Source organism: Canis aureus, chromosome 2 (assembly GCF_053574225.1).
Source record: "Canis aureus isolate CA01 chromosome 2, VMU_Caureus_v.1.0, whole genome shotgun sequence".
Lineage (NCBI taxonomy): Eukaryota > Metazoa > Chordata > Mammalia > Carnivora > Canidae > Canis > Canis aureus.
Genome location: NC_135612.1, coordinates 6,491,458 through 6,516,377, shown reverse-complemented (window position 1 = coordinate 6,516,377; position 24,920 = coordinate 6,491,458). Strand labels below are relative to the sequence as shown.

Here is a 24,920-nt window from a genome sequence, read left to right as displayed (position 1 = left end):
CTTGTTGGGGCTGTTTGCACACCATGCTTATGGCAGTACTTTGAATGGGGTCTTGCTTTGGATGGAGGCCAAATTGGAGGGGGCAAGTCCATGGTGGAGCACAGGAGTGGAGCGTGCCCTTAACAAGCTAGGCGAAAGGGTTTACTGCATTGGTTTCTACAGGTGTCTGTATATCCAAGCTGGTGAGCAGGGAGGGAAAATGTTGCCACAGCTCTTTTGTTCTTAGAGAAGTCTCCAAAGGTCCCTACCATTTCAGCCCATACTCTGAGATTAGTAAAGAGATCTTCCTCCTGTATACCCCACACGTTTTTTTTTCTTTAAGATTGTATTTATTTATTCATGAGAGACAGAGAGAGAGAGAGAGACAGACAGACAGACACAGGCAGAGGGAGAAGCAGGCTCCAAGCAGGGAGCCCGATGTGGGACTCAATCACAGGACTTCAGGATCACGCCCTGGGCTGAAGGCAGCACTAAACTGCTGGGCCACCAGGGATGCACCCCCCCACCCCTCATCGTTTTTCAAACTGTTTCTTCTGCACTGTATGTCAGGGGGCTATTGATTGTGCCAGCTTTCTTAGGGTAGGGGCTCAGTGTACTCTTGCCTTAGCTCTCCCAGAGCCAAGCTGCTGATTTTTAAAGCCCAGATGTTAAGTCTAGCTGATTTTAAGAACTGAAAAAGTGATGCTCCTCTTGTTTTCAAAGTCAAATGTTTTGGGTATTCCTCTTCCCAAGGCAGGTCCACCATGCCTGTTGTGCTGGTGTGGGGTTTAATTTTCTCCCTTCTCTGTGCCTGCTTAATCCTTCTCCTAGGAAGTCTCATAGGTCAACTTGGTTCCTAGCTGCATCTCCATCCTCCTTACCATTTTACATGTGGCCTGTTCTCTACATTTAGCTGTAGAGAGAGTCTGTTCTACTAGTCTTCCAGTCATTTTCTGAATCATTTACACTGATAGGAGGGTTATCTAGCTATATTCATGGGATCAATTGAGTTTAGGATCCTCCTACTCCACCATCTCTCCTGGAAACACCCATATATTTTCTTAAGCCATCTACTCTGTGACATTTTGTCATGGAAGACTGGGGAGACTGAGACTGTTTGGAAAATATTTAGTGCATTTTTCAACAATGCATGAGATTTGCATTTCCAGCCATGAAGGAGTGAAAGAGCCCACTATTACCCTTGCTTCATTAACAAATAGAAATATGGACAAAATAGAGGACTAAAAATCATATTTTACTCAAATAACAGGCAAAAAAAAAAATACCTGATACCTGAGAAAAGGGAAACAAATTTGGTAGGACCTAGGATCTAGGACTACCAAAAAAATTGTTTTTTGGACACAAAACAATTCTCAATGGAATCCCAAACAGGTTACAGACCTCTTTCTCAAAAGAAAACACCAGGAATAGAAGAATTCAGGGGAAAAAAATGGCTAGAATTCATAGGGCAAAATAGCCAAGTTACTGGAGCTACACAAAGAAAGAACTGTAGAAATTTGCATGGAGTCCCATTGAGTCTTCAGCTGAATACCAATCTCGAGCATGAAACAAACCAAGGGCAGTGAAGACAAAGTTCAGAAAAAGAAGTTATTAGTACCTCATAATTGTAAGTTTAACAACTACCTGTGTTAAAATAGGACTAGACATTGTTAGTTTTTAGCAGCCCCAGTGATGAATGAACCAACAAGATAATGAGCAAAAAACTAAATGTCCTGCCTTAGAATTAGAACTCCATTAGCTATAGAAAAAAGACAATCACAGAAAGAGCAGAAAAGCAAGCTGAAATGGTCAAGCTGGATATTATACAATCTAACTTTCTGCAACAAAAGTCTGTTTAGTCCTTAAAGATAGAGAGGTATAGTACCCAACATTTAAAATTATTACTACACTTAAAAGTATACAACAATCAAGGGGGAAAAACCTATCAATACAAATGGAATAAGGTATGAAATGGATAATTGAATCAGCAGAAATCGAAAGCAATTTTAGACATACTCCTTATGAATAAATCTAAGACTTAATATTAATGAGAAAAAAGGGAACCCTGGGTGGCTCAGTGGTTTAATGCCTGCCTTCGGCCCAGGGCATGCTCCTGGAGTTCCAGGATCAAGTCCTACATCGGGATCCCTGTGCAGAGCCTGCTTCTCCCTCTGCCTGTGTCTCTGGCTCGCTCTCTCTGTCTCTTGTGAATAAATAAAATCTTTAAAAAATAAGGAAATGCATTTATTAAAATGTATTAATGAGAAAAAAAACAAGACCGAAATTCAAATTACAAAGATTAAAAATACAATATAGGATGCCAACAAAACAAAACAACCCATTTCTCCAATGGATGGAATTATAGCTGATAAGGAAGAAGGGAGAATTAATGATTCCTAATAGCAATAGAAATCACAAATAAAGCAAAAAAAAAAAAAACACTGAAAAATAAATGAACAGATGATTAGTGGTGGGAAGGAACAGAAAGAAATAAAGATGTAAGCAGTTTAATATATTTATTAGAGTCTCATGTGTAGAGTTTAAGGGAAGCTGGATTGAGGAGAAAGAGCAATTTTTATGAGACTATAGTTTGGAGATTGTCACTTAAAGACATAGTGGAACATGTTTTAAGAAATATTAAAACATACATCCTAGAAAAAAATTTCCTAGATAAAATCAAATCTTAACAAGAATTGTAAGAAAAATCCAGCAAAGGCACATAATAAATGAATTACTTAGAAACACTACTCAGATTATCATTTTAAGAGTAGGCAGAAAAGAATTGCATATAGAGGAATATGTATCATCATTACAACAGACTTCTCATCAAAAACTATGTAACCCAGGAGACAATTAAAATGCAGTTTAAGTATTAAAATTAAAAAAAAAAAATGCCTGTCAACTCAGAATTCTTGACAAAGTGAAAACACAAAAGTTAAAGTGAAATCACATCTTTTCCAGGCACAAGAAAAGCTGAGAGAAGCACTGGCAAGAAGATGAACTTCAGAAAATGGTAAAGATAGATTTTCATAGAAAATAAATTACTCTTAAGGGAGTTATAATGAGAGAGAGACTCCCCTCACCACCACACACACCCACAGAGAAAGAGGAGACCTCTCCACACACACACAGACATACACACACACACACACAGATGGAGACAGACACATGCACAGAGACACAGGCAGGCATGTACCTGGACAGATGTGTGGATACACACAGAAAGACACACTTGCAGAGACACATGCCTGAATGTAGACAGACTAAATTATGTGATTCCTAAGTATGAAGAAGTGAAAATATGGCACCTGCCAAAAATATGAAAAAATGAATTATTTAGTTGAAAGTCACTAATGTATATATGAGGTGATACAATATCATTTTAACATAGATTATTGTAATTTTAAGACTTATCATGAGGGGTGCCTGTGTGGCTCAGTGGTTGAGCATTTGCCTCTGGCTTAGGTCATGATCCTGGGGTCCTGAGATGAATCCTGAATCCCGATAAATGGAGCCTGTGTCTCCCTCTCTCTCTGTCTCTCATGAATAATAAAATCTTTAAAAAAAAGACTTACCATAAAATAGGACAACCTCATTTATGCACCCACCTATGAAAAGATGCAGTTCATAACTCAATAGTAGAGAAAAAGGGATTTTTAAGAACAGTAAATTAATAGAATAAAATAGTAACCAAAACCAAATGGAACAAATAGAAAATAACCAGTGATATACGTAAACATAACTCTTGTAAAAATTGTGTGAAAACTGAATGGTATAAACAAAGACCTAGTACCTAAATATGATTATAAAGTGATACCCAATGTACACTGCCTATATCAACCCTTGTGAACTATAAAGTCATGGGTGTATATAGAGTACGACAATGGGGGAGGGGGGAAGCATGTACCATGCCACCATTGATAAAAATAAATGGAAAGAGAACTATTTTATGATAAAATGTTTAAATTATCAAGAATACATAAGAACCAGAAATATGTACAGGACACCAAGTTGTATGTATGAATCTAATAGAATTCTAAGGGAAAGAGAAAAATCCACCAATATAGTTTAAGATTAAAAAACAGAAGAAGAAGATTATTTATTTATTCATGAGAGACACACACACACAGAGAGAGAGAGAGAGGCAGAGAGAGAAACAGGCTTCATGCAGGGAGCCCAATGTGGGACTCAATCCTGGTACTCCAGGATCACACTCTGGGCCAAAGGCAGATGCTCATCCGCTGAGCCACCCAGGCTTCCCTAGTTTAAGATTTCAAAACTTCTCTCTCATACCTAGTAGACAAGAAAAAAGAAGTATATAGAGACCTTGATCAGTAGTAACAGATTCTAAGAGAATAGGGCAGACATTTAGAATACTTTCCTCAACACCATTATTTTAAGTCCTTTTTAAGCCCAAAAGAAACATACACTGATACAGTTAACAGTGTGGATTTTTAAAAAGTCTTCTTTAAAAAGTTTCAGTAAATTTAAAACAATTTTAAGCACACACAGTAAATTTTCTGATCACAACTAAATTCCCAAACAGAAAGTTTAACAGAGTATCAGTTAATATTTATAGGCTAAAGAAGAAATCATAGGGAAGATAATACATGGAAATCAATGACGTTGAAAATATAGTATATCAAAATGTGTTCAATATAACAAAAGGAGTGCTTTGAGGGGACATTCATATTAAACCTCACATGAAAAAGCATAAATATCAATGTTTTTAAAGAATCTAAACTTCTACCTTAGGAAGACAGAGATCCAAATTAAGTAGAATTTTTTTTAAAAAATAGAAAAAAGACAAAATAGTTTTAAAAATTAATGAAACAAAAGTAGGTTCTTTAAGATAATTGGGATTGATAAACTATTAAAAACCAAAGATTAAGAAAAAAATGTAGCAGAAATGACCAATACTAATAAAGGATTAAAGTTCAATATTAATATTGAACTTTTCCCTATCAAAAGAAATTGGGAACAAAGGATTCAACTCTAATCATTTCTATGTAGTATTTTTCTGTAGATTCTAGGGACTGCAATTCAACAATAAAGAGGGAGGAAGGAAAAAACAAAGATAAAAAAAAAGGTATAAATTTTGTAATGTATAAAGTCAGACCATTTTTATTTGCAGAGAACATGATTTATTTAGATTCCTAATGAATTTTCAAAAAAGCTATTTTTATGTTGACATCAATAGCATTTATAATATTATACATAATAATTTGAGGAATGCAAAGTCATACATTAAAAATAAATTTGTATCCTTCAATACATGTATTTTCAAAGAAGAGTGGCAAATTATGTCCTAATTTTCCCTCCCAGTATTTTAAATGAATAACAAATTAAACCAAAGGTGATAAATGTAAATAAAAGAGAAGACTGACAATGCAATATTCTACACTTCTGAGACGGTAAGTATTTTAGGAAATAAATTTTTTTTTTTATTATACTTTTATTCAATACTCTTCTGGAAGTCCTAACCAGTACAGTAAGAGGAGTAATGGAAACCAAAGATAAAGATTAGAAATATTAATGATTTGTGTGTTTATACAAATCAACATAATCCATAAATTATTCAAATTAGTAAATTAGTATAGTTATGTTTACAAGAAGCAAGTTCGCAATCTATCCATTTCCTCTGCTGATGGTACAGAGATTCACCTCCCAGGAAATAAGGTAACCTACTCAAATCTTCTTGTAAGATTACCGACAGACGTCTTAGCAAACAAATGGTATTTTCGAGTACACGGTGTTTGGACAATATATATGTAGCTTTCCCATATTGCTTATGGAATCTATAGATTATCACAGAAGCCAGGACTCAAACTTCTATAAATGGGTCAGATGGTAAACATACTAGGTTTTGCAGGTGCCATGTGGTCTCTTAAAGAAAAAAACAAAAAAAAAAAAAAAAAAAGAAAGAAAAAAAAAGAAAGAGAGGGAGGAATTTTTGACAGTAATTTAAAAATATAAATGGTATTCTTAGCTCATAGACCATAGAAAAACATGCTGTAGGCCAGACAATGGGCCATCATTTGTCAATCCCTCATGTAAACTAGGCGAATAAATGGAGGGGTTTCATGTCCAAAATGACTCTACTTTGAAAATTATGTAGTTGCATACATTAGAGACTTCATATTTTAACCTGAAAAAGGAGTAGGCTAATCTTACTGCAGCTCAAAATGCAAAGTTTAGTTGAGTTGCCATTGGGTACCTCTTTTCCTGCATATTGCAATTACTTGTATCCTTGAAACAAACTGTAATGTTTGACACAAGGTGAGATCTCTGGGTTGTTTGAATCTCACTGAAAATCTGAATTATTGAAATATTTCATGGTCAACATAACTATAAATCATTATCTCCCTTATTTCATGATTAACTAACAGAAAACATAGTTAGCCTACCTTAAACAGACAAAAGGCCAGACAAAACATGAAAACATGGTTTTTAAAGATTGATCAACAGGAAGCTAAGATAGCAATCCATGAGCAATGGAGAATAAAGGAGTAGAATCTTGTTTAATGTAGCTCTTCAACTAGAAAGGGTTTTGGACTAAGCAGAAGGAATTAAACAGAGCCACACTAGCAACCTAATTTTATATGAAAGTTGGAGGGGGGGGGGGTTGGTGTGGAGGCTAGGTTTCCAGAAATCCTAGAGAATTCAGTCTACAAGAAAATCACTTTAAATATAACAAACTCAGGTTAAGTAACAGAAAACTGAAAAAAAAGTACACCATGCTAACACTAATGAAGATAAATGTGGACTAGTACATTAAGACCAAACAAAATAGATTGGAGTATAAAATGTTACTAAATATAAAGAGGATAATTTCAAGTAATAAAAGGGGCAATTCACCAATAAAACCCAACAAAACTCAATGTGTAAATGTCTATAAACATAGTATGAAGCAATAAAACAAAGTCACAATAAATCAAAATTAAAATAATTCAAAGCATATCCATTGATAATAGTAATAAACTGGTATTACAAAAAGTGACAAGTATCAAAATATTTGAGAATTAAATAATATTTTCCTGACTCTTCTATGGGTCAAACAAGGAATCACAAGGCAAATTACAAAATACTTTTAACAAAGTTATAAGAAAATAAGAGATGCTCAAAGCAGTGGGATGCAGCTAAAGCTTCTAAATACCCATATTAAAAAAAAAAAAAAAATCAAATGTAGGACCTACATTTCCTACTAAGAGTAGGATAAGCCCTATGCTAGCAGAAAAAAGGAAGCAATTTTTTTAATCAAATAGAAAAAAGAACCACAACAGAATGAAACCCAAAGCTCATTATTTGAAAAGATCAATACTTTTGATAGGTCTCCTGCCATAATTACCAAAAAAGGAATATTCAAGAAATAACAAGCAGATACTATTCAAGAATGATAAAAGGAATTGCCACTAGAGATCTTAAGGGTATTTTAAGTATAATAAAGGAATATTATGAAGAATTTTGTGGAAATATATTCCATAGTTAAATTGTTAAACTACTTGAAGACAAACTACCAAATTGATAGCTTAAATAGCCATAAATCCATTATACAATTTGATTCATAGTTTAAAACTTTCCAGAAATAATATTCCAGACCTAGATGGTTTCATGGGAAAATTCTATAAAATATTTAGAGAGAAGTTCAAAACAAACTCTTTCAAGAAATACAAAAAAGCAAATATTTTCTAACATTCTATGAAACCAGAATTTTCCTGATACCAAAACCAGAAAAAAGCATTATATATAAACTCCAGACCGATATCCTCCATGAACATATGTAAAAATTCCTAAAAAAACTAAGTCAAATTTAAAAATATGTAAATAAGTAAAAAGATCATGATGAAGTGGCTATTATCCTGCATGTGTGAACTTGATGCAACACAGATTGTATTCATCATGTCAATGATCAGAAGTACAAAAATAATTCTTAGGATCATGTCAAAACATACAGAAAGATATATTAACAAAATTCAACGTCTTTTTTTTTTTTTTTTGAGGATTTATTTATCTGGGAGAGAGAGCAGGGGAGGGGACAGGGCGGCAGATTCCTCACTGAGTAGTGGGGCAGACGCAGGGCTTGATCCCAGGGACCTGGGATCATGACCTGAGCCAAAAATCAAAAGTAGGCTGCTTAACTTACTGAGCCACCCAAGTGCCATGCAAAATTCAACATCTAATAATGATAACCACTAGCCAAAACAGGAATAAGGACAACTCTTTCAATCCGACAAAAATAATTTATGAAAAATCTGTAGTACCTGGTATCAAACTTAATGATAAAGCACTATGTTTAACCAGAGACCAAAAAAAAAAAAAAAAAAAAAAAAAGGCTTTCATATCCGAAATCCGCTTTCATATCTTCTATTCACCATATCAACAGAGGTTTCAGCTAGTGTTATTAGGGGAGAAAAATAAATGCAAATTAGAAGAGAAATGGTAACACTGTGCTAACAGAAAACATAATTACCTACATAGATAATTCTGAAGAATCTACCAAAAAAACCAAAACGTTAAAATAATTTATTTAACAGTGTTACAGGATAAAGTAAGGGTAGAAATGCTAATTGCATTTTACATGTTCACAACTGAAAAACTGAAAGTTAGAAAATGATTTAAAATAGTGTTGGTAAATATGACGTAGTATGCAATGTTTGTTAGACGATATGCCTAATCTAATCCCTAAAATCTGTAAGACACTGCTAAGAGAATTTTTTTAAATATATAAATCAATGGAGAGATACCATTCTCTCTCGGAAAAACTCAATGTACATAATAGTTTTTAGATACGTATGTTAAGTGTCCGTATAAATTTTAAAATAAAAGTTGTCTTAATCTACAAAATTCAGATTGTACACTGGAAATATATCCTGACCAAACGTAACTTACAAAAACCCATAGAATAAAATGCCAAGTACTTAAGACTAAATATATAGGGCAGCCTGGGTGGCTCTGCGGTTTAAGGCCACATTCAGCCCGGGGTGTGATCCTAGAGACCTGGGATTGAGTCCTACCTCGGGCTCCCTGCATGGAGCCTGCTTCTTCTTCTGCCTGTGTCTCTGTCTCTCTCTCGGTCTCTCGTTAATAAATAAATAATTTTTTTAAAAAAAAATATCTTCTTAAAAAAAGACTAAATATATAAAAACTCTAACATTGCTTTAATGACATCTAAACCACTATTGTGGTAAACTGAGTAGGACAGAAGAGGCAAAACGTTTCATTTATTGGGCAATCAGGAATGAGAAATGAGGAGCATCATTCATTTAGTATAGATTCATCATAATACAATCCAAATATCAATTCACTGGTGTATTTGTGTGTAAACAAACTGATCCTTGCCAATTATACAAATTAACAAAGAACCAATAATAGCCAAAACAGTCTTCAATAGAAACAAGGGTGTGTGTATGTTTTTTTAAACCAAACAGTATAGGCCTTGTATCTACAGTAATTAAGGTGGTGTGATACTGACACAGATACCGTCACTGACAAATAGACCAACACAACAGACTAGAGATCACAAAAGCACACTTCTGCATATACTGGCCTTGATTTGGGTCAAAGTGGCATTCTAGATTGATTCACTACCATTTATCTAAAATACAACTAGACATTTACGGGGTGGGGGAAAGTCTCATATACTCCCTATACTATGAACAAAAATTCAATCCTAAATAGAATATAGAACTAATTGAATAATATAAAGTTACCTATCAAACTTCTAGAGGTCAATATATTAGATTATAGTCATGAACGTGGACTAGAAAGAATTTATTAAATAGACTATCAAAAGCACAAGCTGTAAGGAAAAAGAGGAGAAATGTGATAGTATTCAAATTAAGAACATCTATTCACCACCAAATAAGACTAATTTACTAAAAGCATAACCCTTGGAGTAGAAGAAGATACTTGGAACCAAGACACAATGCTGGTATCCATTATCCTTGATGCAAAAACAAAGTCAGATAAGATTGTAGTAAAATGTCCAAATAAATCTATCTCCCCATAGTAACTGGGGACACGTAGCATCATTTGTATTAAGCAAAACTTTGAAAGGACCCCAGTGGTCAACAGTAATATTGTGTATATTCTTGTGATGGAATGCCATGCACTAAAGGAAGTCTTTAAACTAGATGTTAAACAACAGGTTTCAAAAATGTGAATTTGAGGGAAAGAAGTTAGGCAAAGTAACGCATGCTGTGCAATTCCATTTATCCAAAGCTTAAAAACATACAAACCACCCGGTAGTCCTGAGGAGTGTATTCTTAAGTCAGAATAATAGAAAAAAATAGGAAAGCCTGAGTGGCTCAGTGGTTTAGCACCGCCTTCAGCCCAGGGCCTGATCCTGGAGACCTGGGATTGAGTACCGCGTCGGGAGCTGGCTTCTCCCTCTGCCTCTCTCTGTGTATCTCTCATGAATATATAAACAGAATGAAAGAATGAATGAATAAATAAATTTAAAAAAGAAAAATAGAAATGATTACCATAAAGTAATAGAAGTTTCCTTCAAGTACAAAGTAGTGGAGAAGTTGGACTGGTAAACACGATAACCAGCATATTAGATGTGGGCAATATAAAACATTCTCAGTTGAGCCTCTACAAGCATCTGTAGTGTAAGGACTTGAGTACCCTATATTTACACCATAGTTGCTGTATTTAAATTGAAACACTTAGGTCTTTATCACACTGGTCTGTTTCTTCTGGCAAAGTTGAAGAGAGTGATTTCAAAGGCTTTGCTAATGGTTTGGATGGGCAGATACTACCCAATAGACTAAAATCTGCATTTCTGCCCCCAACTGATAGACTTCCATACTCCACATCGAGCAAAATGCTTTGCATCAATTTTTTTAACTGAATGGACTGATTCTAGATTACCTTTGTGCTTGCCCAGCCAGCAAACTACTAGGGTAGCAGTTTGAAAGCTAGTTGAAAAGCAGAATAAAAGAACTGCAAAAATGATCTCACACACACACACACACACACACACACACACACACACACACAAAACCCACCAGCTAGAACCAAAGATAGGTTAGTTTTCTTTGAGCACCCTTAGAGGTATACATAAATTATTTTTTATTCAAATAGATAGACTCAAATTCCTGTATTTCCTCGTATTTTCATTCTCGTCTGTCTCCTTGATTCTGCATTTTGCTTTGCCCTTATGGTCAGCAGAGAAAGCGCCCATGCTTTGTTTCAAGGGGATTCCTGCCTTGTGTCTAGGGAAGACAGAGACCTTGTTCAGCAGTAAGCTGAGGTCTGCTTCAGAAGGTTCCATGAGGCATTCTCGTTATTACTGTTTTCTGTCCTGATCAAAATGTTAACGTTACTTAAGGATTCTAGACAGTTGTGATTTGTAAAGTCAATCTCTGGATTTTATCATTTAATACCATAAAGAATAGTATTGAGTGTGTGATATAAGTTCCCAAGATTTTATCCGTGATTGGAGGTTAAGGTTGAGATATGTCCAAGAACTCTGTCAATCATCCTTTTATTCATGTGTTATCCATCCGTTCATCTGCTCATCCCTCATCTACCACTGTACTATCCTACACAACCACCCCACCTTCAGATTTTGTGATTTTCCTTTAAAATGATTTCCAGCAACTCTTTCTTGGTCCCCAAAGTTAAATTGTCAGAGGCCTCATGTTTTTGGGTAACCTAAGATAAAACTTGGTTATTTCAGTACTAGTGTGAAAGGATAGCAATCTCAATAGCTGTACTCATGAGACGTTCCTTCAACAGGTTGCCTTGACACCATTGAGTTCTAATAGACTACTCTCCTAATAAATCGACACAGAGGTAAAATTTCCCCAAAGAAATCTGCTCCAGTGAGGATTCAGGTCAAAAGCCTGTTCTTTGGATCTGAGGTTTTGAAATTGGTAGACAATCAGAAATGTGTAATAGAATGGAGACAGTCCCTCAAGCAAATTGATGCTAAGAGGTAAAAAGGAGATGCTTGGTCTGTTACGGAATAAATAAACATGAATTCAAGTTCCAGTTTTGTCTATAATTAGTTGTTTTTGAATAAAACTATGAGGATAGTATCGAACCCATAATGCAAAGACAAGCCTGTACAAGTTGACATTTACGCCTCCTTCAGGCTCTAAGATTTTCTTAGGTCTAGTGTTAGGAAACGGGCATTTACATATGTTGATGGAACTAATTTCCCCTTAATCAGGCCTAAAGCTGAGCAGATGCTATTTCTTCTTTTCATCTCCTTTTCTCCAATGAAAGCATATAATTCTGCAGTGAAACTAAACTGGAAAAAATGTGGATTTACTACTTCATAGTCCACAGTTGACCTTGTGACATACTTAAAATTGCTTTCTCTGAAAGCACAGAGGCTGCATAGACTAGGAAGGGGGTCAGCTTTCGTAAATCTAGCTCTTTATGTGAAGATTTTCGTGCTTTAACAAACTTCTCCTTTAATTTTTTAAGAGTCATGATTTACCAGAATCAGGCTTATAGATAAGTTTATATATAGTATGTAAAATTGTATATGGATTGTTTGTCATCTTTTTTCCAGAGCAGTAATCACGGCATTTGTAATCATACTGCAAGAATTTCAAAAGCTCTAGAAGTACCTTACCATAGATTTATATTCATGAATCTCAATCCTTACTAATTAGAGTGTAAAAAGATGTTTATGCATTTTCTAAACTTTTCGAAGCACTTCATTCTATATTGCACCTTTGTTAAAAATTTAAGACAAACTACTAAATTTAAACTGCTGACTTTTCACAAATCATGGAATTTTAAAAAGATATTTATTAGAGAGAGAGAGAATATCTCAAGACGACTCCCTGCTGAGTGCAGAGTCCAATGTGGGGCTCAATCCCATGACCCCGAGATCATGGCCCGAGCTAAACTCACAAGTCAGATGCTTAACTGACTGACCCACCCAGGCCCAAAATTTATGGAATCTTATCATAGGTTAATATCATCATTCTATTAACTCATTAAGTATATCCATTAGTATTTCATAAAATTTCATGTAAATTAGATAAAAATTGCAAGTACAGCTAAGAATGTATTTGTGATCTTTATGAGATGATTCACCATCGTGTACCATGGTCCCTATTATGATTTTTTTTTTCCTGTTTCCTGGTCTCTCAACATAAGCTCATCTTTATTTTAGAGAAAATAAAACAGTTCCTCCAAGTTCTACCCCCACCAAGTGTCCAGCCACTGTGTTTGGACCACAGGTACCTGCCTATCCTGTGGATAGCTGAGATCTAGGACCTTTAGGGTTCTTCCGCAACATGTGACACATAAGCCTTTCCTAGGAGGTTCGTACAGGAATCTACCATAAAATGTTTCTGGGGAATTTGGGACCAAATTAAACTGACTGTTTCAATTTCAACCTGATAAATATTCTTCCAGTTGCGCACTTCAGGCATTATCTGAGGTTCTTTATTACGACATTCCTCATTGGGTGAAATGCCAGAGTCTAATGTGGCTCTGTTAACAGCATTAACTGTTTTGTTGAGACCATTTCCATTCCTCCCATCTACCTTAAAAAGAAACAGTTGGAAGTAGAGGATTTTTCTCACCGTACACACAGCACAATTCAAAGCGATCTACCCAGATGGTCATCTCCTTTGGAATTCCCAGGTGAAAAACTTACAATTCACCTTCAGCACAAGCCCTTCCTAGGATGGGGCCTTTGTTTTCATTACTGTTTATGCTGAGACACCTGAAGACTTGCCCATTAGAAGGGCAATCAGCGTGCCAGGAACTCCTGTATGTTTCAAACAAGATAGTCATCAGCTGTTCTGCGAAATCTACTGACTCAACTTCTCATGTTTTTTCACTAATCTTGTGACAAAGAAGACTGTTGTTACAATTCTCTCTCTCACGATTCAAGTAAATTGTAAGAGTAGATCATTAAAACCTAACTTTATCCTCAACAAAAAGTGGAAAGACCAACCATACCTAAGTTTCTGTCACCCACACCTTTGTATCCTTTAAAAACAATTACCAACCAGTGGCCCAGAAATTTAGGATCTTAATTTCAAAACCATTTCTAATAATTTGTTTATATATGTGGTACAATACATCATTTTTCAAAAATTCGTACTTTTGAAAGCAATTAACCTTCATCTGTCTCCATGTGCCAATGTATCTTTCTTTGAAGCTATAGCTGTTGTAGGGTCTATAAAAGCAACACGGGGGATCCCTGGGAGGCTCAGCGGTTTAGCGCCTGCCTTTGGCCCAGGGCCTGATCGTGGAGACCCAAGATCGAGTCCCGCATCGGGCTCCCAGCATGGAGCTTGCTTCTTCCTCTGTGTCTTTGCTTCTCTCTCTGTCTCTCATGAATAAATAAATAAACATCTTTAAAAAAAAAAAAAAAAGCAACACAGTCACACAAACACAAAGGCACATAAAGCTATTATCTCCTGATTTATATTCAGTTATTTCAAGTTTCAAAAATTTCTCAGGTCACAATTTTTGTATCATTTGCTGTATGTGTAAAAGTAACTTTAGGATAAACTCCCAGAAATGGAATAAGAGAGACCAAGAGCATATTTTAAATTGTCAACAGTATTTTCACATTGACTCAACTAAGGTTTCGGTCAATTCACATTACGTAATAAATATATCTACAGACATACAATGTTTTATTCATTCATTTTATTCAAAAATGTATTAAACTTACTTTTGTAGTTCAGAAGTCCAACTGGGGCCTCAAACAAGAAAGTCAAGGTGTCAGCAGCGCAGCCCTCCTTTCAAGGTCTTCAGAGCGTAATCTGTTTCCCTGCCCTTTCCAGCTTCTAGATGATGCCCACATTCACAGCCGCCTTCTTCATCTTCAGTAACAGCAACGCCAGACCTCACCACGCTTCTCTTCCCTAGTCACATCTTCCTTCAACTCATAGTTCTGCCTCCCTCTCCTACTGATAGGTACTCTTCCAATTAAATTATTTCATCTGGATTATTTTGGATAATCTGCCTATTTTAAGGTCAGCTGAGTAGCAGCTTCAATTCAATCTTAATTTCTCCTACTTTAAGGTCAGCTGAGTAGCGACTTTGATTTAATCCTCATTTTCCTTTGTCATAAAACTAAATATAGTCACAGGTTCTAAGGACATCTTCGTCATATGGGACATTATTCTGCTTACCACATATATAACAGCTTTATCTTATTTTATTTTTTAATATCTTATCTTGTTATTCTTAGAAAATCTCATTTTTGACTGGATTCCTACTGAAAGGTAGAAACTCCCAGGAGGGTAACCTCTGTATCTTGGCAATCTGTTCTTGGCATTTTTCTTTGGCCTCCTTCATTCTCTTCCCTAAAAGTTTAGCATTTTCTGCCGCCCCTTACTTATTTTTCTTGATACACTGTTTCTTCAAAGTAACACACCCACATTTGTTGCAGGGCAGGTGGAATAACAAGGCGCTCATCACTTTGGTCCTTGGCTTCCTGCCCTTGCTTATGGGCTTTTCCAAACATAGTGGTGAATGACATCTTCTTTAGAGAGATTGAAAATCTTATGGATTCTGCTATCTCTTTTGGGCCCCAGGAGAGGATCATGGGGAGTATCAATAAGTCTAGGAATATCGTGCTCTCCTTTTTTTTATTTTACAATGACCAAGTTCAGAACACTCAGATTAGCATCTTCAATGCAAACCCAAACCCAATTGTGTTTTCTTCTCCAGTTATTAGTCTATAACAGGAATGACCCTTGCCCAGTAGAAGGCAGACAACCATGGATGAAGACACCTTAGTTCATGGGGAAGCCTTGTCTGTAATTTCACCACCAATTCCAACCCACATAACCCATCCCTTCTTCACCTAGAATATCAGCAGCAACTTCTTTGACCATACTTCTCATAAAAGGTACAGAATATGCATTCATCACATACTTCAGTGAGTTTCCAGCAGCCAGTAGTTGGGAAAATGCTGTTCAGCTTCTCCCTCGAAGCACCTGACCACCTCCGAGGCACCACAAAAAAGAACTCCAGTTCTCTTATTTTGAATGGGACTGATCGCCACATTTTAAAGAAATATTTTGACTCATAGAGTGAAAAAACAATGCCCCATATATTTATTGTGTTTTATGTTGAATGTTACATAAAGGTAGAAGTATAATATTCACTAAAAAGGTAAAAATCCTTCAAGAGCCTTGGAGGTAGAAGTATAATATTCACTAAAAAAGTAAAAATCCTTCAAGAGCCTTGGAGGTATCTTTCATCTGATCTTAAAATGAGACACTTGACAAAAGATTTTAATAAAAATGTCTTGAATATGTTACTTATTCAAATGTCGACTGTGATGAGTCATTCTGGTACATTTTCTTTCATGTTTATTCAAAATAACTCATTTTACCTAATCATTTATTAGCTTTTCAAAGTTGCCTTAAGTCTCTAAAGAAAAAAATTCACTGCTGTTGTTCTCCCAAAGACCTGGTAAAGGAAAATTCAGCTTCAGCTGGACTATATAAGATTCAGTTCATTTCCTCCATTCCAGCTTTCAGTGGGTACAATTCCTTGAATGAGGAGCAGCTGAAGATAACAGCCATCCTTCCAGGGAGCTTTAACATTTGCTTTCAAATAAGCCATCTGAGAGTGAATTCAAATGCAAAAATGAAACATTTTGAAGATAATACATTGACTATTTGTATTATCTGTATTTTAGTAATATATCAGAATGTTAATATACTAGCAACTGGTAATACGGTTTATGTTAGGTTCATACTTGATACATATGAAAGGTTCATTTATAAATTAATATATATGTATATATATGACATTAAAATTCATCTATATTTTCTATAAACTACAAGTCTACAACAGGTCCAATAAAAAACATTATTACTTTTTGTGATGGAATTTTTAGGGGGAAAAAGATATGTGTTAGCATCAGCTTGGAGAATACAAATGTATGACCATTTTATAGCTTGTTATGAAAACAAAACAAAACAAATAAAAATATGGTGTGTGGTAATAAGGCCACAGTTGATACTTGTGAGTACTTACGTACCTTATATTCTGTGTAGTTTTTTTCTATAACTTATTATAAACCTGAAAAAATGAATACACACTTTGTAATGTATAATGTCCTGATTAATCTAACAGTTTTAAATAAGAATAAAACATCTCCTTAGTTATTGGACTGATAACTTTCTGTTCCCTTTATTTTGATTTCTAATAACGTGTCACATATTTAGTGGATAGCAAATTGAGGAGAATCTTTTACAGGCAAAATAAATGTTTTTCTTCTTGTGCTATAGGCAAAATATTTCCCTTTGATTTATAATTCTAATAAAAAATTGCAATGCTCTGGTATTATAATAAGTAGAATCTAAAGTCACATTATTGAATACAGTCATAAAAAGGGACTAGCAGTATTATGGTTTTATATTAAGTAGTAGTAATTTTGTCCACTTCAGTTTACCAATTTTGACTGGTTTCAGTTTCTTTGACTAAAAACATTATAGTTTAGGTGTATTTTCTTTTTTTTTTCTGACAGAAAACTAAGGTTTTAAAACAAAAATGATAATAAACTTGATAATTTCACTGTTTGAGTCTTTGGTTCATGTGAAGTTGCATTAATTCAGACAATCTGAAACTAGTGTGTATATTTTAAGATTAACAAGGTGAATAGTTCCAGAAAGAGAGTTAAGAGGTAAAGTCTACTTATAAAACCATGTGAAAAAAGCTTGATTATGTACTCTAATATCTGTCAAATTTTTTGCTACTAACTTTATCAATTTTCATAATAAACTAATTCTATATTCACTTACAATTAATTATTTTTATAATACAAAGAGGTGAACTTTCAAACATCGGATCTGCAACACTAAGTACAAAGATCACAAAGACATTGAATTGCTATTATCGTGTCCTTGCAAGATGTATTTAAAATACTGGCAAACTCTAAAGTGAGATGACAGACAGTACACATGTAGCACGTGGCATTTTCAATTAGGATTTTAATTATGCTTTGTGAAATCTAGTGATACTTTTTTTATTTCTTAAAATAAATGAGGTAAATCTCATCAGAATTATTTACTCCTATGGATACCAATTTATATGATAGACCACTTTGTTCTACAACTGCATTACAAAAACCCAATTGTCTCATGCTGTTCATGGAAGTCAGTAATAGGACACAGACTGTGATGCTATTAAAGCAATTCAATAACAGAATATTAGAATGTCTACTAAAACATCACAAATGAGTACCGGAATTTTATATAATGCTAGTAGAATGTTATAACATTTCAGTGTTTCCTTTTGTTTTACAATTTAGGCAATAATATTACTGATGTAATTATGTTTCATATCCGTATAATCCAAGTTTAACCCCAAATCATAGTATTACATTTATCATATTGAAATGAATTTTTTCCTATTCTAGAAATGGCTTGATACTTCTGCATGATTTTCAAAGTGTAAAAGTTTTAAATTTGCATTTATTACATCTTGACAAGCTAAGGACTAAGTATTAAACCTTAGAAAATTTTGTTAATTTCAAAATATATCAAAATCCAGAGCATCAATTTTGTTTTTATTGTTAAAAACTTAGGTAGAGCAATACTGTCTGAAAGTGACGTTATTACTGTCCATGGCCATGAAAATTTTCCCTTTGAAAACAAGTTATTTATCATCTTACTTATCAGTAAATTCTCATTAATTTTTCATCCAGTTCAGCACCAGTTAAAGTCATTTAATCACAATACAAATTTTTCTGATTTTAAATGTGGAGAAATTGGACCATTAATATTCAATAATTTTTCAAAAATCAAACTCAGTTCCTGAACCTATAGTAAAGATTAAATTCTAAACTATTGCTTAGTCATTCAGACAAAACTATTTCTTTCTGATGGTGCAGAAATATTTTTGCGATGCTTAGATTATGAGATATTATCAGGTGTAAGGATTTTGGTGTTGATCAAACTCATGTCAAAATCATGGATTGTGGGGAAAGTATGGAAAACTTAATAATTGTGTCAGGGAGGTTAGGGGGTGGGAGTATCCTAAGAACAATAAGAATAATTTTGAAAAATACCCAAATATGTATAAATGAGCTACCATGTATTGTGAACACACCCCATTCCATTGGAAGGAGATAATGAAGTTTAGCTCAACAGGCAATGTTGAAAATTGTCGCTTTTGGAATCCACAATCTTCTCCATAACAATATCCTTTGGTACTTTTGAACACTATCAGCACTTTTCCCCTGATAAAATTCATGGGCAACTGGACAGACAAGCTTCTGAAAATAGACTGGGATGGTTGTCATAATACTAATAAAAGCTGAATGAAACTTAAAACTCTCTCATAAGCCCAGATGGACTAAGGTTCTATTAGAATACTTGCTGTTTCTGTAGTTAGCTCAGTCTAGGCTGCTAGCTTCCTTCCACAGAAACACCATGTCAGTGTGACATGCCCTGTGGCAATGTAAGGTTTCTCTGGAAATGAAGTGTTTACCGATGAATCTTTTGGACTTTTCAAAAATAAATATGTGGAGTAATCCAGTGTGATTTTTATCACTCAAAAAATACTCAAGAAATTTCCTTTCACATGGCCGTATCTATAGCTTGCTTGCCTCCTCCTCTCCCGGACAACATGTTTCCAGCGCTTAGAAAAAGTAATGTTTCTTCTTTTTTTTATAATAAATTTATTTTTTATTGGTGTTCAATTTGCCAACATACAGAATAACACCCAATAATGTTTCTGCTTAGCTTTGACCATGAACCAGAGCAATCTAAACCACACTCACACAGTTTAGCGGGTTTTTGGTTTTTTGTTTTGTTTTGTTTTTTGTTTTTATGGTTTGTTTTGTTTTGCATGCAGGACTATGTCTAGAAGCCTAGGCTAAGTTTTCTATTCTGTATGCATAATGATAAATCTGCACTCCTGCTGGGGGCCATTTTCACAGCTTCCTCTCCCATAATTAAATGACCACCAATAAGCATATTGCCCATGGAATTTAGAGAATCGAAACATTTTTCTTAATACTCCTTTTAGCAAAAATGATTTTAACATCTTGCTTCTATTTTCTTAAACATTTTAAATAAATTTACCACTGATTAAGGCAAAGGTTATTTCTTAGCACTTTAATCCTCTTTACATAGTTAATTAGCAGCGAGTGATTCTGTTTTCTCGTAAATTTGTTGGAGTATAAAGCTCTGGGTGTGTGTCTTAAATATATGTGTTTTGGTCATGAAATATACAGCATTCACAAAATAAGTGTCTTTCCTGTTAACCGTTTTTTAATTTGAAAAATGGTCTAAACTAGTTTACTAATCTGAAATACATTTTAAGAATTAAATGATTATATTATATATTTTTAATGTTACAGCATGTGAAGAAATCACATCTTGCAACAAAATGGAAATTATATTTTCCATGTTCTGTCTTGCAAAAATTTTTTCTTTATGTTTCTAGAGATCTTGTACAGAATCACATGTGATGGAGCTAAGAAATACTGTGAGACACCTATTGCATAAATGGAAGCCTTTGTCTCTGACACTTTGGGAGGGATAAGATATTCAGACTAATTTAAACTAAAAATTAAGTTGAGTAATGACAGGAGAAAATGAATGGGGTGTCCTGAGGAGATTTTACAAATTTTTTTTTATGAGAAAATCACATAAGATGTAGAGAAAGTCAGATACTTGGCATGGTAAAAGTTTTTTTGATGTTGTGCTTAATTGCAAACATGGATTCTTCCAAGGGAATCAAATAAATGCTGTTGTTCATCATTTAGAACAAGAGAAACCAATAAAAAATAGGCCTTGGTAAAGAAATCTCACTTCTCAGGAAAGAGGCAGGTTTGACTTAAGGAAGGACTTAACATTTAACTTACTAATGTTTGCATAATATCCCTTGTGTTCTAACTTTTCTAATGAAATAGAATAAAATAAAGATCTCATTAGATCACAAAGAAGAAATCATTCTCTTTAGATTTAGAATAGAGGCAGTAGAGGGATTGGGGCAAAACTTGGGCCTCCTAGAAGTTATCATGTGTATTTTACCTCATAAAGCAGATAATATATCAAGGGTACACCTTGATAATTCTATACTCTTATCTCTGCAACTTAAGAAATTAATATCTAAGAAACAAAGAAGTATATGATCTGACTTTGCCAAGTTCAGATATAAATCTGTGATTTTTCATATGATCTTATCACTAAGTAGATCTTATTAAAAAATCCCTAGAATAAATGTACTAATTTAATTCCCATTTCTAGAAAATAAGTTTGGAGTATCTTAGTGTACTTTATTAAGAGAGTCTAGTGAATCATGATGAAAGACTTGGAACAACACCTTTTCTTTTTCTTGTGTAGACCTTTTATATTTAAAGACCTTCTAATTTTAAACAGTTAAATTTTGAGACGTGTGTTACATATACACTTTTCTCTCCTATTTCCAATATTATTTTTTAAATGTGATTTTCTCAATTATTTTCTACACGATTTAACATGTTCACAACCCTACTGCCATATTTTAATAGGGTTCATCAAGCCTTGGTTCAAGCTTTGTTGGGCAATGGCAAAGTATATACCATAAAGTAAAGATAAGGCCATCTTCAAAGGTATTTTTATATATCCCAAAGAGCAATATTGTAGACATAACTGGGAAGGAAAATCTATGCATACTTGCACAGTTTCATTTTCTTAAGATCATTTTAAAATCATCCCAGCAATATCTTTTTTTTTCTGGAAATCTTGTAAAATGCTTTTATTGGAGAATCTATGGGTTCTCTGCTGTCTTTATGAAGCAAAGGAGAACTGCTGCTTCTTTTTTTTTTTTTTTTTTTTTATGTGGCATTCTGCTCACCTCTTAAAAGAAACAGAAAGAAAAGTGTTCATTTTGAGTGTGACTTTTTAGTTGCTACTCTACTTTCTTCACTTTCTCCTAAATCACTAAAAGGTTGGAAAATAGTAGGAAATTTCAGAGTTGCACGGGCACATGAATCAAGTCTTCAAACTTAATGGTGAAATAGTATTGTGTATGAATCTAGGAGCTCTGATGAAGGGTTATTTTCAGTAAATGTTGAAAGGTTGACAGTAGTTGCTTTGTAGATGTGGAAAAAAACATGTTGATACCAATCATACAAAATTGCTCTTTAATGGTAAGAATTTTTTAAAAAGAAAGAGTTTCTTTGGAGTACTGATTTTAAGCTGGGGAATACAATTCCTGGAAACTTCCTACAAAGTTATAATTGACTCAAATTAAAAATGTCAGGAAAAAGAATAAAGTAATATAAAATTAGTTCTCCTGCTCCTTATTGTATATTATTCTCTCTTACTCTATTTTGCTTCTTTTTTTTTTTAAGATTTTATTTTTGTTTATTCATGAGAAACACAGAAAGGAGAGAGAGAGAGGCAGAGACACAGGCAGAGGGAGAAGCAGGCTCCATGCAGGGAGCATGACTGACATGGGACTCGATCCCGGATCCTCAGATCACCCCCGGACTGAAGGCGGCGCTAAACCACTGAGCCACCCGGGCTGCCCTTTATTTTGCTTCTATGATAAAAATAATATTTGGAGAATTAAGTACCTGAGCATCAGTCTATGTTTATATACTTTTGAGCATGTTGCCTCTAGTCTGATTGACAAACCAATCTCAAGATATAAATTTGGTAAGATTAGGATGCCAAAAAGACCATTTTCAGAAAAGAAAGCATTAAAAGCTTTATTATTTTCAGGAAAAAATAGATGGATTTTTATCTGAATTCTATATTCCTTAAGAGATTAGAATGAATTAATTCACAGGAAGAAGTAACACTGGCTTATTCGATAATGATCCATCAGTCGTTCCAACATTGCATGGTCTGGGTATTTCTATTTTCTTTCCACCTTCACGCAAAGCAAGGCTTTGGGGATCATATGAAGCAGTCAGAGATGGGAATAGAAAAAGAAAAAGTAGGGCACAAAAAATAAAGGAGCAGTCATATGGAATCCAAAAGTATTGTCTTCAAGGCCTACTCTAATGTCTACTACATCAGATGCTTGAAATAAACCTGTTCAAATCCATATTTTTTCCTTTACCCTCATATTACTCATAACATATTTATTCATGTATCAAACTTTGTATTATACTTAGTTTTTAAAATCTTTTAATACATCTTCCTCTTGCAGGTAAATAATTTTTGCTGAAGCAAATTGTATTCTATTATTTTTTTAAAAAAGTATATTGAATTAAACATGAAGGTTCTCTTTAGCCTTTCCATTTTTAACATTTAAAAAATTATTCTATTTAAAAAATTATTGCTGAGGAAATTATAGCTGATAATTGTGCATTTATCCTTCTTTAAACACCTAGCATAATATAAATACAGGTAATTTAGGTTTGATGTTTACGAAATCAACTGAATTAAGCAGTGATATAGGAAATTTACATTATGGGGCAACTATATCTAACCACATGCTAGCATTCTGAGTATGACTGCTGTAATTAATAGAGTTAACAAAGAAGGAATTCTAAATAAATATAAATAATATGTTTAAGAGAATAAAGAAGTGTGAAGAAGTGTTGGTATATAACTGGAATACTCAAAGTCCTCACTTTTGATGACAAAGGTAGTAACTGAAATATGTGTATGTCGAGATCATGTTCTTGCTCTGCATGGTTCCACTGACTAGAGAGCTATGCAAAGGAAGGACAAATTCCAGTAGCAAGAGTTTCCGTTACCAATACTGTCTAAAATGAGGAATGTCTGCATATAAAGAAATTCAAATGGAAATTCTAAAATTGAACAGTGTAATACATAAGATTAAGAACTCAACTGATGGGTAAGAAAATAGAACAGACCACCAATGGGAAAACTGAAATGGAAAGCAAGTAGATAGAAAAAATAAAAGCTGAAGCAGAGGCAGAAAAGAGTAGAATATCTAGAAAAGAAAACAAGAGACATGTAGAACAGAATTAAAGGTCTACCATATGTTCCACTGGGATCACAGGAAAAGATGAAAGGGAATTGAGAAGAATAATATCAGAATAGTTAATGTCTGAGGTGTTTCCAAAATAGATGAACAATGGCAAGAAGCTCTGTGGATCCCAACATTCAAGAAGTTCTGGATCCCAATACAGATTGACATAAAGAAGACCACATGCAGGCGTGTCTAAAAGAATATTTCTTACAAGAGTATTTTACATTCTTAAAATATTGAAGTCCTCAAAATGCTTTCCTTGTGAATGTTTAGTGTTTTAGAAAATAAGACAAATATTCAAAATAGGCACTTAATTCATTTTTAAAATACCCTGACTATATCCATTTAATGTAACATAACATATATTTTCAAAACCTATCTTTTCCAAAACAAAATATAATTAATGCTATAAGTAACTCCCTCACGTTTTTGCAAATACCTTTCGTATCTGCTTTACTAGAAGATAGCTGGATTATCACATCTGCTTCCCAAGTCAGTCTGTTATAATATGTTTTTTTGTTAGAAGTACATAAAGAAAATCTGGGCTCCAAAGATTATGTAGTAAGAAAATGGAGGAGAAATGGAAAGGATAAGACTTTTAGATAACTGCGGATAATTTTCTTTGATATATACACAAAAAACTGACAAGCAGTAAGTTTTATAAAGATAGTCGTAATATGGAAAATGAAAGACTATCACCAGCTTTTTGAATTCTGTTACATTCAAATCCATTGACTCAGCTTGGACTTGTTTTTTTTTCAACTTTCACTCTGATTTAATTTTATACCCATATGTTCATCTTGTAACATCAAGCATTGATCACTTTGGAATAATTGCCAAAAACCAAAGACAAACAGAAAATCTTGAAAACAGAAAAAAACCTTCATTGGAGAAACACTATGGAAAAAGCCAGCAAATGGTGGATTGATATCTTCAAAGTGTTGAAGGAAAATATCAATCACATTCGTCATCAGATAAAAACACAGGAGAAAAAAAAAAAAAAAGGGAAGATAAAAACACGGAAGTCCATGAAGGATTTGCCAGAA

General features: G+C 34.1%; 1 long non-coding RNA gene and 1 pseudogene across 1 annotated transcript in view; both read right to left on the bottom strand.

Annotated features, from left to right (window-relative positions):
* LOC144292364 (uncharacterized) overlaps nt 1-24,920 on the bottom strand; it is a 52,682-nt gene that overhangs the window by 8,576 nt on the left and 19,186 nt on the right. The gene's annotated exons all lie outside the window — the stretch shown is intronic.
* LOC144289974 (protein BTG4 pseudogene) lies at nt 13,227-15,454 on the bottom strand (annotated as a pseudogene).